Below are 13,109 nucleotides of genomic sequence, written 5' to 3' on the forward strand. Positions count from 1 at the left end.
GCCTCATTAGATGAATGGGTAAGAGAGACAGCTAATATTTGCTCTTAGGAGCATCAAGCCAAATATAATACCTAGAGGTCTCAGATACTAAAACACCCAGTGCTTTAATTGTGATAAATTTGGCCATTTACAAAGAAACTGTAAGGTTGAAAATTCCAGACCTCAAAAGAGCAGGTGCACTAACTCTGGAGAAAATGGTACTCATGGAGGAGAACAAGGAGATTCTGGCCATGATTGTAAAGGTATGTCAAGATTTCCAGGGTATTGTAGCCTCTGTAGGAAGGGAAAACATTGGTCTAGGGATTGCCAATCTTAGAGAGAAGTATGAGGTAATCTCTTGCCATCAGGAAATGAAAGGAGGGGCCTGTTAGCTCAAGGCCACAGCAAACAATATGAGCCATCTTTCTTTGGTCAGCCAGAAGGTAACAAGCATGCAAGAAGACGAAGACTAGGTATCAATGATTTAATGCATGCTACTGAAGGCAGCGCAGCTTTGGATCTGGCCTCAAATAAGTCTCTTACACTATTTCCACAGGTTATATGTTACAAAATAACCACTGGTGTTTATGGTCCATTACCTTCAAGGACAGTAGAATAACTTTGGGAAGAAGTGAATTAACTTCTCAAGGCTTTATTGTGCATTCAGGTATTATACATGGGGATTTAAAGGTACTGTGCTGTCAGAAATGAGTGTTTCTACAAGTTTTAAAACCAAAGAAACAACTTACTGAGTGTTGCATGTGTTCACTTTCGTTAGAATTGATTCTCCCCCCCCCCCCCCACCAAGGAACGGCTTTTTAGAGTGCATTGCTTTTGCCAACAAATGCACACAAGTGACTCTGCTTAGTGAAATAAACATCTCTCAAACTTTTCAAGGAGTAGGAAAGTTAGATTTATTGAGAGAAGCTTACACGTGTGTTTCTTTAGTGTATTCAGTTTTCCATAGAAACAGTGACTTTGCTTTAAGAAAAATACATTACAGTACATTTCTTCCTGAAACAAACACATTTGCAAAAGTCATGTGTTTTCAGAAATGAGTGTTTCTTCAAGTTTTCAACCCAAAGAATCAATTTACTAATATAAGTGTTGCATGTGCTCACTTTCCTTAGTAAAGGGTTCTTTTCTTAAGAAATGATATATCGGAGTGCACAGGTTTTGCCAGTGAGCCCGCTTGTACAAGTTCTGAATAAGTGACTGTGCTTAGTGAAATCAAAGTTTCTCACACATTTCTGAGAATAGGAAGCTTAGATTTAGATAGAGAAGCTTACACAAGTGTGTTTAGCATATTCTGTTTTTCTTAGAAACGGTGACTTTTCTTTCAGAAAGATACGTTACAGAGTGTTTTTTCTTGAAACAAACACATTTATATAAGTACTGTGCTTTCAGACATGAGTGTTCTTACAAGTTTTCCATACAAAGAAACAACTTACTTATGAGAGTGATGACTCACTTAACATTCCTTAGAAATGGGATTCCCCCCCCCCCCCAAGGAAAGATGTCTGAGTGCACCTTTTCCAACCAAAAGAGTTGTACAGGTCTGAGTAAGTGACTGTGCTTAGTGAAATCAATGTTTCTCACACTTCTCTAGAGTAGGAAGCTTAGATTTAGTGAGAAAAGCTTACACATCTGTTAGTTCAATGCACTCAGTTTTCCTTAGAAACGGTGACTTTTCTTTAAGGAAGATGCGTTACAGTGTGTTTCTTCCTAAAACAAACACATTTGTACTATTACTGTACTTTCAGAAATGAGTATTTCTACATGTTTTCAAACCAAAGAAGCAATTTACTAACGTGAGTGTTGAATATATTCACTTTCGTTAGAAATGGTTTTTTTTTTTTTCCTCTAAGGCATGCATGGTATGTTAGAGTGCACAGCTTTTGCCAACCAAAGCAGTTGTACAGGTTCTGAGTAAGTTACTGTGCTTAGTGAAATCAAAGTTTACCACACTTTTCTAAGAGTAGAAAGCTTAGATTTATTGAGAGAAGCTTACACATATGTTTGTTTAGTGTATTGAGTTTTCCTTAGAAACGGTGACTTTGCTTCAGTAAAAACACGTTAGAATGTATTATTGCTGAAACAAACACATTTGTACAAGTACTGTGCTTTTAGAAATGAGTGTTTCTACAAGTTTTCAAACCAAAGAAGCAACTTACTAATGTGAGTCTTGCATGTGCTCACTTTCCTTAGTAACAGATTTTTTTCCCCTTAAATAGTGATATATTGGAGTGCACAGGTTTTGTCAACCAACCCACTTGTACAGGTTTTGAAGAAGTGGCTGTGCTTAGTGAAATCAAAATTTCTTACACATTTCTGAGAATAGGAAGCTTAGATTTAGTCTGGGAAGCTTACTCATGTGCGTTTAGTGTATTCTGTTTTCCTTAGAAATGGTGGGTTTGCTTTAATATACATGCGTTAAAGTTTATTTCTGAAACAAACAGATTTCTAAAAGGACTGTGCTTTCAGTAATGAGTGTTTCTACAAGTTTTCAAACTAGAAATCCAAATTACTAACATGCCTGTTGCATGTGTTCACTTTTGTTAGAAATGGGTTTTCCCACCAAGGAATGATGTCTTGGTTTTTGTCAACCAACCAGTTGTACAGGTTCTCAATAATTGACCATTCTTAGTGAAATCAAAGATTCTCACACATTTCTGAAAATAGCAAGTGAGCTTAGATTTAGTTTGCAAAGCTTTCACATGTGTGTTTAGTGTATTCAGTTTTCCTTAGAAATGGTGACTTTACTTTAATAAAGACACGTTAGAGTGTATTATTCCTGAAACAAACACTATTGTACAATGACTGTGCTTTCAGAAATAAATGTTTCTACAAGTTTTCAAACCAAAGAAACAACTTACTAATGTGAGTGGTGCATGTGTTCACTTTTGTTAAAATGGATTTTCCCCCCAAGGAGTGATGCCTTAGAGTACAGAACTTTTACCCATCAATGCAGTTATACTGGTTCTGAGTAAGTGACTGTCCTTAGTGAAACCAGCGTTTTTCTCACTTTTCAGGGGACATGCACCTTAGTTTTAATGACAGAAGCTGACACATGTGTTTGTTCAGTGTGTTCTGTTTTCCATAGAAACAGTGAATTTGCTTTCAGAAACATGCATTACACTGTTGTTTCTTCTTGAAACAAACACATGTGTAGAAGTACTGTGCTTTCAAAAACTGACTGGTTTTCCAAGTTTTCTAACCAAAGAAACAAGTTACAAATATTGAAAATGCATTTGTTCAATTTCGCTAGAAATGTTTTTTTTTTGCCTAAGCAGTGCTGCCTTAGAGTACACTACTTTTGCCTATAAATGCAGTTGTACAGGTGCTGAGTAGTGACTGTGCTTAGTGAAATCAGTTTCTCTCACTTTTCTTTGAGTAGGGAGCTTATTTTAGCAAGAGAGGCTTACACACATGTTTGTTTAGTGTATTCAATTTTCCATAGAAGCAGTGACTTTGTTTTTGAGACATGCTTTACAGTGTTCTTCTTCCTGAAATAAACAATGTGTAGATTTAGTGTGCTTTCAAAAAATGACTTTTTAAAATACATGTGTTCTTACCAAGGAAGCAACTTACTAACGTGAGTGATGCACGTGTTCACTTTCTTTAGAAACAGTTTTTTTCCTAAGGAGTGATGCCTTAGTGTACACAACAGTTGTCTATCAATGCAATTGTACAGGTTCTGAGTATGTGACTATTCTTAGTGAAATCAACATTTCTCTCACTTTTCTGTGTGTAGGGAGCTTAGTTTTAGTGAGAGAGGCTTACACACATATATGTTTAGTGTACTCAGTTTTCCAAAGAAACAGTGACTTTGCTTTCAGAAATATGTGTTAATGTGTGTTTCTTCCTCAAACACATGTGTAGAAGTACTGTACTTTTAAAGCAGTAACTTACTGACGTGAGTGATGCATATGTTTACTATCATTAGAAATGGTTTTTTTCCCCCTAACGAGTAATACCTTAGAGTACACAACTTTTGCCTATCAATGCAGTTGTACAGGTTCTTAGTAAGTGACTGTGTTTAGTGAAATCAATGTTTCTCTCACTTTTCTGTGAGCAAGGAGCTTAGTTTTAGAGAGAGAATCTTACACATGTGTTTGTTTAGTGCATTCAGTTGTCTGTAGAAATAGTGACTTTGCTTTCAGAAACTAGTGTTACAGTGTGCTTCTTTCTTCAACAAACATGTGTAGAATTACTGTGCTTTAAGAAAGACTGTTTCTACATGTTTTCAAACCAAAGAAGCAACTTACTAACCTGAGGGATGCATGAGTTCACTTTCACTAGAAAGTGTTCCTCCCCGCCCCCGCAAAGAGTGATGTCTTAAAGTACACAGCTTTTGCACATCAATGCAGTTGTATAGGATCTGAGTAAGTGACTGTGCTTAGTGAAATCAATGTTTCTGTCACTTTTCTTTGAGTCAGAAGATTAGATTTAGTGAGAGAAGCTCACACATGTGTTTGTTTAGTGTATTCAGTTGTCCATAGAAATAGTGACTTTGCTTTCAGAAAGGGGGCAGAAAGAGGGCATCAGATTCCCTTGGACTGTAGTTAGGATGGTTGAGTTTCCACATAGGGTGAGAACTGATCCCTGGTCCTCTACAAGAGCAGCCTGTGATTTTAACTGCTGAGCCATATCTTTAGCCCCAATTTCTATTTCTAAAATGAAGTAGTTAGTACACTTAGATGACTTACAGGTCATCTGGGTTCTGATGTTGTTTTTTGGCGGGGTTGGGTGGGGATTATTTGTTTGTTTGTTCGGTTTTGAGTCTGGGTTTCTCTGTGCAGTGTTGGCTGTCCTGGACTAGATTTGTAGACCAAGTTAGCCTCAGACTCACAAGGATCCACCTGACTCTGCCTCCTGAGTACAAGGATCAAAGTCATGCACCACCATGTCTAGCTTGGGTTCTGATATTGTATATTTTCTCACAGTCAAAGTGATTGTGCTATCACTTGACAAAATTCAAGCTGAGTACAGTGGCACACTTACATTCCATCTACTCAGGAGGCTGGCAGGGATTTGGAGCTGACCTAGGCAGCACAATGAGACAATACCTCTTTTTAAAACAGCCCCAACTCAGTAGTCACACTGGAAATGAACAAGTAAGATGAGAACTTCATTTGCGCCAGTGTCTTCCTGTGACATGGTTGACTTCCATAGTAAAAATTATATTTTTGGCTGGAAATAAATGGAAGTTATCAAGGTACCGTACTTCTCTGTGAATTTAGTTTTTTATTATTAATGAGAATGAGGACATGACCACTCCAAATTCTGGTTGAGGAAAATGATTTTATTGTAGATATGAGGGAGAAAACAGCCAGAGGCATCTGGGAAGACTCTGGACTAAGAAGAGAAAGTGGTGGACAAAATATGACCATAACACAGAACCAGGCCATGAGAAGAGGGGAAAGAAAGAGAGAGATAGGAAACAAAGAGGAGAGAAGATGAGAGAGGGCAGGGAACAAGAGGAATCATAGACCAGGCGACCCAAGAGATTATGTGGTCTAAATGGCAGGTTTCTATAAATATGAGGAGCTGGGAAGAGACTGAGCCCCACACTGGAGAGGTTTAGGGTAGGGGGCAAGGTGAGGAGTGATGGGAGGAGCCACAGGTACTGAGTGAGCCTTGTTGTGGCTTTCTTTGGGACCTGACAGTTAATTAATAATCAATTGGATACAGATATCATTATGTAACCCCATGTGTCATTCAAAGTAGACTAACTGACTGAGTCTGTATAGGTACAACCTTTGGGCTGGATGCTTCTGGGAAGTAGGATAGTCCAGGCTTGTGAGTCCCAGGGCCAGATGTTCTCTAGCCTTCCTTACTCTGAGGGCCCATATCTCAGGCTGGCTGGATTGTTGGGTGGTGTATGGGATGGAACGCTGAGGTGTGGAAAGATCTCTTGTTGCTCCTTGCCCTAAGCCTCTGCAATGGTAAAGCCAGGAGAGGAACTGACTCTCTGCTACTGGGAGAGCTCCTCAAGGCCAGGACTGGGATTTTAGCTCAGTACCTGCACAAGGAATGAATAAGTAAATTGTTGAGCGACTAAGTGAGGGTGAGGAAAGCTCATCCTGTGGCACATGCAGCAGTAGTCACTAAACCTGACAAGGCTTTGATTAGCAAGACCTAAGGAATCCAGTCTTCCAAGCTGAAATAATTGAGTCATTGTTACCCATTCAATTTTCCCAGCCTCCTGCCACCCACTTAGTGCCCTTGTGTGGTTTTGAACATGAATTCCTTCTGTTTAGTCAGTGCCTTCTCCCCAAGTCTCTGATAGAAGTTGTTTGCCTTAAGATGGGGGATGTGGCGAGGCACCTGATAGGGAACAGAGTTTTGGGGGACCACTCAAGAAAGAGCCTTACTGAGTCCAAAGCCCATGACAAGATGAACAGAGCTGACATGGGAGCAAGTCAGGAGGCACTACACATGCCTCTGATGGATTGTGCTTCTGTGCGCAACCAAGCAGGGCTGTGACTGCCACAGGTTGAGCAGAGACCAAGCCACTTCCACATACCTGTATAGGTCTGACATCCCTCAGGACCCCTCTTGTCACACTGGCAAAAGAAAAAGAAATTTCTCTTGCTTTGGTCCACACTTGGAGCAATTTTAGTCAGATGGAGAAGTGAACTGAGGAACCTTTCCAATTTAGGGTCCTTCCTTCTTGACAGACCAGAAAAGATAAAGTAACTGCTGGAAGTGCCTGAGTATGAAGGCAGCTGACCAAGCACAAGTCTACAGGTGCCTGAGGAGGCGCACTATGGAAGGCAGCGGACCAAGCACAAGTCTACGGGTGCCTGAGGAGGCGCACTATGGAAGGCAGCGGACCAAGCACAAGTCTACAGGTGCCTGAGGAGGTGCACTGTGGAAGGCAGCCGACCAAGCACAAGTCTACAGGTGCCTGAGGAGGTGCACTGTGGAAGGCAGCCGACCAAGCACAAGTCTACAGGTGCCTGAGGAGGCGCACTGTGGAAGGCAGCCAGGGGCATTAGCTTCATAGTGCAAGTCTTCTTGCTTGATTATAGCTTTCTTTTCATTTTGGGGGTGAGTGGGTGGGATGGAGAGTCTAATACTGTAGTCCAGGCTGTCCTCAATCTGGTGACAATCCTCCTGTATCAGCTGCCAGAGTGATGGGATATTTTGCAAAGTACTTAGTTATACTTTCAACAAGTTTCCCTCCCCCCCAGGCTTCATTTTTGATAAATGAATTATATTTTAAAGTTGTTTCTTAAGAGAGATCCTGTCTCAAAAACAACAACAAGAAAGGCAATTGTTTCTTAATAAAAACAGACCAGAATGTATTTAAAAAATAAACTTACGTAAATTCCTTATAAATGAAAACCCTAAAATTTTTTTCTTTATCAATGTTGCTTTCTCATCCCTGAAGTTTGCATATTTTTCTGGTTAGCTCTTCTGAATTCCAAGAGCGTTTATTTCCCTAGCTAGAGAATCAGGAGCCATTTTTCCAGTTTGTCACTTTCTCATTTCACGTTGTAGCCATGACTTGTCTGCTTCATGCCCTTCCCTGAATGCAGTGCCTTCCTGCAAAAGCACCTGTGTGGGGAAACAAACCGGCTTTTGGAGCCACAGTTCTGTTACTCACTAGGAGGTAAAACAAGGATAAGAGTATAGTTGCTTTGTGTGATTTTTTTTTGGCAAGGATTAAATGAGATAGATGCAGGAGACACAGAAGCCTGCCATGATGTCACCTGTTATCGTCTGCTGTCTAAAAGAGTGGTCTGTGCACTTGCGCACCCGTGTTTATTGTCCTAGTATTCAAGCTAGCAGGAACTAGAACAGATGAACGGATAAAGAACACGTGGCGCATACACACAATGGAATGTTATGTAGTCAGAAGAAAGGTGAAACCATGACAATCACAGGAAAAGGGCATAAGTGGAGATCATGACTTGAAGCAACCTGACTCAGAAAGACAAGTGCCATGCTTTCTCTTATACGCAGAATCCAGTTTTAAAAGTAAGTGTGTGTGTGTGTGTGTGTCTAGAAAGAAGATAAGGAGAGGAGAGGAAGAGATGTTCAGGGAAGTAGAGTGAGTGGGAGGACATGTGCAAGAGGAAAGCAAACAAGAGGGGCTGGAGAGATGGCTCAGCAGGAGGACGGAGTGCCAGGAGGCAAGCACATGAAGGGAAAGTGACTGTATGACACATGCATGTGCAGACGCTGGAATGAAACCTATTGCTGTGTTTACTAACCTAAAGATTAAACAACAGAAACAAAACAGAGAATGAGCTCTCTTAACAGTGTGCCTTGTCATTCCTGCCACCAAGAGGCTCATAAGCCATGGCTGCGTTTACTGCTGCAGTTAAAGCTCCAGTCTTCTTCCCTCTATGTCCGCAGCACCCAGAGCATGGCTGGTACTCAACACGCAGTCAGTGAACATTTATTTACTGAATGAATGTATATAGGAAATTACAGTATTTTATGAATAGGGAAACAAAGGCTAGAGCGCGTCGATGACGTAAAGTCTCCCCGTGACTTTGAGGGGACTAGGAAAGGGTTCTCTAGCTTGGCTCTCTTCTACCACTCCCTTCCTAGGCCTTACGTCACCATCTACATCTTTAGATAGGCTTTCTTTGCTATTAAATATAAAAAGGATTCTGAAAGTTTGGAATCTACCGTGGTGTCCCCCACCTTGACTGCTTCCGTGGGAATGTGCTTTGGAACTGGCTCCTCTTGTGACAGGGTCACACATCCTGAAGCCCCTAAGGTGATGACCGAGACCTGGCAGCCCCCGTTCTAGGAGAGTCCATGCAGCCTTCCCAGCCTCGGTCGGGTTATTCACTGCAAGGCCCATTAAAATCTCAGCCTGGAACACACATGAGAAAAGAAGCCATGGTGACAGTAAAGCAACTGAGACCAGGGCTGTCCTTTAGAAAGCGTGTCCCCTCCTCTCCTCCCAACACTCAGAGCAGTGGGCATGGTGCTCTCAGGCTCACTGTCTCAGCATTGGGGAGGTCAGGATGGAGGATAAGGAGCTAAGGGCACAGCAAGTTGAAGCAGCCTGTTACAGAGTGAGAGCCTCCCTCAAATGACAACAAACACAAACAAAACCCCAGATAAAACAAAACACTCTTGGGGCCTGGAGAGATGAGTCAAAGGTTAAGAGCACTTGCTGCTCTGGTACAAGACTGAGGCTTAGTTCCCAGCACCCACATGGTGGCTTGCGGTCATCTGTACTTCTACTTCTGGAGGCTCTGACCCCCTCTTTTGTCCTCCACAGGCACCAGTCACATATGAGGCGCACTTACACATACACAGGTAAACACTCAAATGCATGAAATAAATCTAAAAATATTTGTAAGCGTCGTGGGATAACTTTGATTTTCTCTGTGTAGTCCTGGTTGTCCTGCAACGAGATCTGCAGACCAGGCTGGCCTTGAACAACCAGAGATCTGCCTGCCTCTGCCCCTCAAGTGCTGCAATATGTTCATTGAGTGTATGTGTGCATACCAGCTGAGTCCTGGGGATTGAACTTAGGTCATTTATCTTAGTAAAGGTAAAGGGTAAAGGTGTATGCTTCCGCCGCCCTGCTTGCTTTTACTTTTCAATAAAAACAAAAAATAAATACTCGCTGGGAGTAGGAGAAGCAACATGGCAGTGTTGGCAGCTCACAAGGTGAGGGTGGATGGCTGTGTTGCTCTCTCAGATCCTCTCGATACAGAACTGGGGACAACAAATGCAGTCTGTGGAAGGAAGCGAGGAAGGTGGGAAGTGGAGAGAGGCTCATTGCCAGGGACTCCAAGTTTGCTGCGCCTGTAAACACTGGCACCTAAGGACGCCATTGCCCAAGGCCTCTCGTGGCCTGGTGTCTTCCTCATGGTCCTGCAGACTACTCAATTCTGTTTGCTTCTGCTGAGGAAGCTGGAGGCACGTGTAGTCTTGTGTAGTGTATGGTTAAACTACAGTATAGAGAAGGGAATATAGTTATACACTCTTAGTTAAAAAGTACCGTATAATTCCTCCAGTGCTGGAATATGTATGAGTTTGTAGTTTAACCACACACTATATAAGGGTGTGCTGGGTGTGGTGGTGCATGCCTGCAATCCCAGAACTCAGGAAGCAGGGGCAGGTGGATCTTCGTGAGTTTGAGGCCAGCCTGGTCTACAGAGTGAATGCAGGACAGCCAAGGCTACAGAGAGAAACCCTGTCACAAAAACAAAATACAAACCCCTGCCCCCCAAAAAGACAGCATATATCCATTCGCTATATAAAAGCACAAAGCACACAACTAGGCTGCTGAGATGGCATAGGTAAAGGCAGGCATTAAAGGCATGTGCCACTGAAACTAATGTCCTGAGTGTCATTCCCAGGACTGGTGGAAAGAGAATATTGAGTCTATCAAGTCCTCTGACACTTCCATGTACATGTCATGGCATATGAGCATGCATGCACACATACACACAGAAAATGTATAAAACACTTTTAAAGGGGCTGGAGAGATGGCACAGGAGTTAAGAGCACTGACTGTTCTCTCAGAGGACCCAGGTTCGATTCCCAACACCACACGGCAGCTCACAACTGCCTGTAACTCCTGTTCCAGGGGATCACCTGACATAGACACACATGCAGGCAAGACACCAATGTATATAAAATTAAAAAAAGCTTTAAAAGTATATTACCAAATTCTGTCTTTTCTGTAGTGCAGTTTAATCACATGCTGTGTATTCCTAAGAATGGGACTACACTTCACTTTTATTTGCTCTGAACATGCCCAAATCAATACTTATGCCATATGAAAAATCATTCCTCAAGTGTCTGCTCACTCTGAGCCTCAACTTGGCCATGTACCTTCTCTTCCCGTCTTCTGAGTGGTCCCTTTCAGTCTGAGTTGGTTGTACTCTGAGGCCATCTTTAAATTTTAAGTATTTAGGTGCATGTGTGTGTGTGCCTGAGTATATGTCTATGTACCAAGTGTGCACAGGAGGAGCCGAGGAGGCCACCAGAACAGGGCACTGGATCCCTGGGACTTGAGTTTTAAAAAATGGTTGTTAGGCACTGTGTGGGTGCTGGGAACAGAATGTGAGCCATCTTAATAAGTTTTGTGTTAATCTGTGTTACTGGGACCACTTCTGTCTGCAAAATTCACTGATTTAGTTTCAGAGACGTTCAGTGACATCTTCTTAAAACTCTGTAATCTCTGTCAATACCGTGTGTGTGTGTGTGTGTGTGTGTGTGTGTGTGTGTGTGTGTGTGTGTTCTGACCTACAGTACCACTGTGCACCAGGCAACACTAGTACCAACTGTCAAACATGAGTGAAGAATCCCTCAGCCTTGCTCCGCAGGGACCACAGAGTGAGGACAAGCCATGCTGGGCCCTATGTGAATTCTCCATCTGTGGCAGCTGAGAACGGAAATCATGAACGTTGCTTTGGAGAACTTATTGCATTAGGTAAGTATACAAACAGGGACAGGACACAATAAGGCAGATGCTCTGTCTTAATGAAATTTGAAATTCAGTGGAAAAGGTAGATGAGCTGATTAAACAACTGTCCGAGGAATAAATACAGTGTCTTTTAAGTGTCACTGGGGAACTCTAAGCCCATCTGGTGGTTGAGAGTAATGCAACCTTGTATTGCGAAATGGTCGCCCAGTGCCTAGCCATGGTGGTTGCTCAAAAATGTTGCATACCCTACTGTGGTTTGTTAGAATTAGTTTCCACGTAGCAGCCTTCTCTCTCCTGTATGTTCTGACAGATAAAACTGTCAAGCAAGCAGGTTAAGAAAGCCTAGACCTTGATTGAGCCCTAGAGCCAAAGGAAAGCTAACCTTTCCTGACCACCTTTCTCCCTGTGCATGCTGTATCTCAATGACGACAGAACTCTAGTGTAGCTGGCTTTCTGTAACAATGGCGACTGACTGAGACCTCGTTCCCAACAGTACTTACAGACGAGTAGGTTATATCCCCACACTGACAGGTATGTTCCGCGACCTGCACATTATGACCCTTGGGCAACAACACACTGCCTTCCTTGTACAGCAGCCTCCATGGGATCCTGCATCTCTCCACCACTTCCGTCGCACGAGCTGGACACTGGAAGGCAGCAGCCACCCCAGGAGCTGTATAATAATTGCAGTTGCCAGATAAAATACAAAAAAAAGCTCAGTTAAGTTTGATTTTCAGGAAAACAACAAATAGTTTGTATGTTTTTTTCACTGATTATTGGATATTCAAATGTAGCTGGGCATCCTGTATTTTAATTTGTTCAACTTAGCAACTTTATTATTAGTTAGTCTAGCTAGGTGCATGCCTTTAATCCCAGCACTCGGGAGGCAGAGACAGGTGGATCTCTGAGTTGGAGGCCAGCCTGGTCTACAGAGTGAGTTCCAGGACAGCCAAAGTTACACAGAAAAACAACTTAGTCTAGAAAATGTGCAATAATTAAAAAGAAAACAATATATCAATATTTGTGGACTGGAGGGTGCTAAAACTGGCAGAGGGCTAGTCAGTGTCAGCTTATGGGGCATGCCTCAGAATCCTTTATGGTCACACAAGGCTTAGTAATTTCCTTTCCTCCACCCCTAAAACAGTGAAAAATCTCTTTTTACTGAATTCACATGTGCTCAAACTGATGCAGCTGGTCCTGCCTCTTTGTTTTATCCAACAGAGGAACCAAACCAGCTGTCTCTACCTCACTTTCATTGCAGCAGAACACACTGGAGAGGGTATAGAACCGGGGGTCCAGGCAGGCAGTGGCAGGAGCTGGATTGAATAGCGTTTCACTACCAAGGAATGGGAAAGGGGATCAATAGTTATCATTTAAAAATATTAATTTAATCTTTTTAGTTCTCTTTTAGGTCAGATGTAAAGTAATGGGTTTTGGTATGGCATTTTCATACCATTTTGACAAGGGGTATGCACAGACACTAACTGAGAGAGATCTGAGGGCCATCGCTTTTGCACTCAACCAGATTGAATATCTTTAAACCACAAGCACAGAAAGGCTTGAGATCTCAGTCCTCACAACAGCCTAATGTCTCCATTTCCTCTGCGTGTTTGTTTATTTTTGTTTGTGTTTTTTTAACTTTACCATTTCAGCTTCAGGGGCAAGCGTCAGATTGACAACTAACATGATTATACAGTTTAGGTGAGGGCAACAA

The sequence above is a fragment of the Acomys minous genome (assembly GCF_964271855.1).
Source record: "Acomys minous genome assembly, chromosome: 16".
NCBI lineage: Eukaryota > Metazoa > Chordata > Mammalia > Rodentia > Muridae > Acomys > Acomys minous.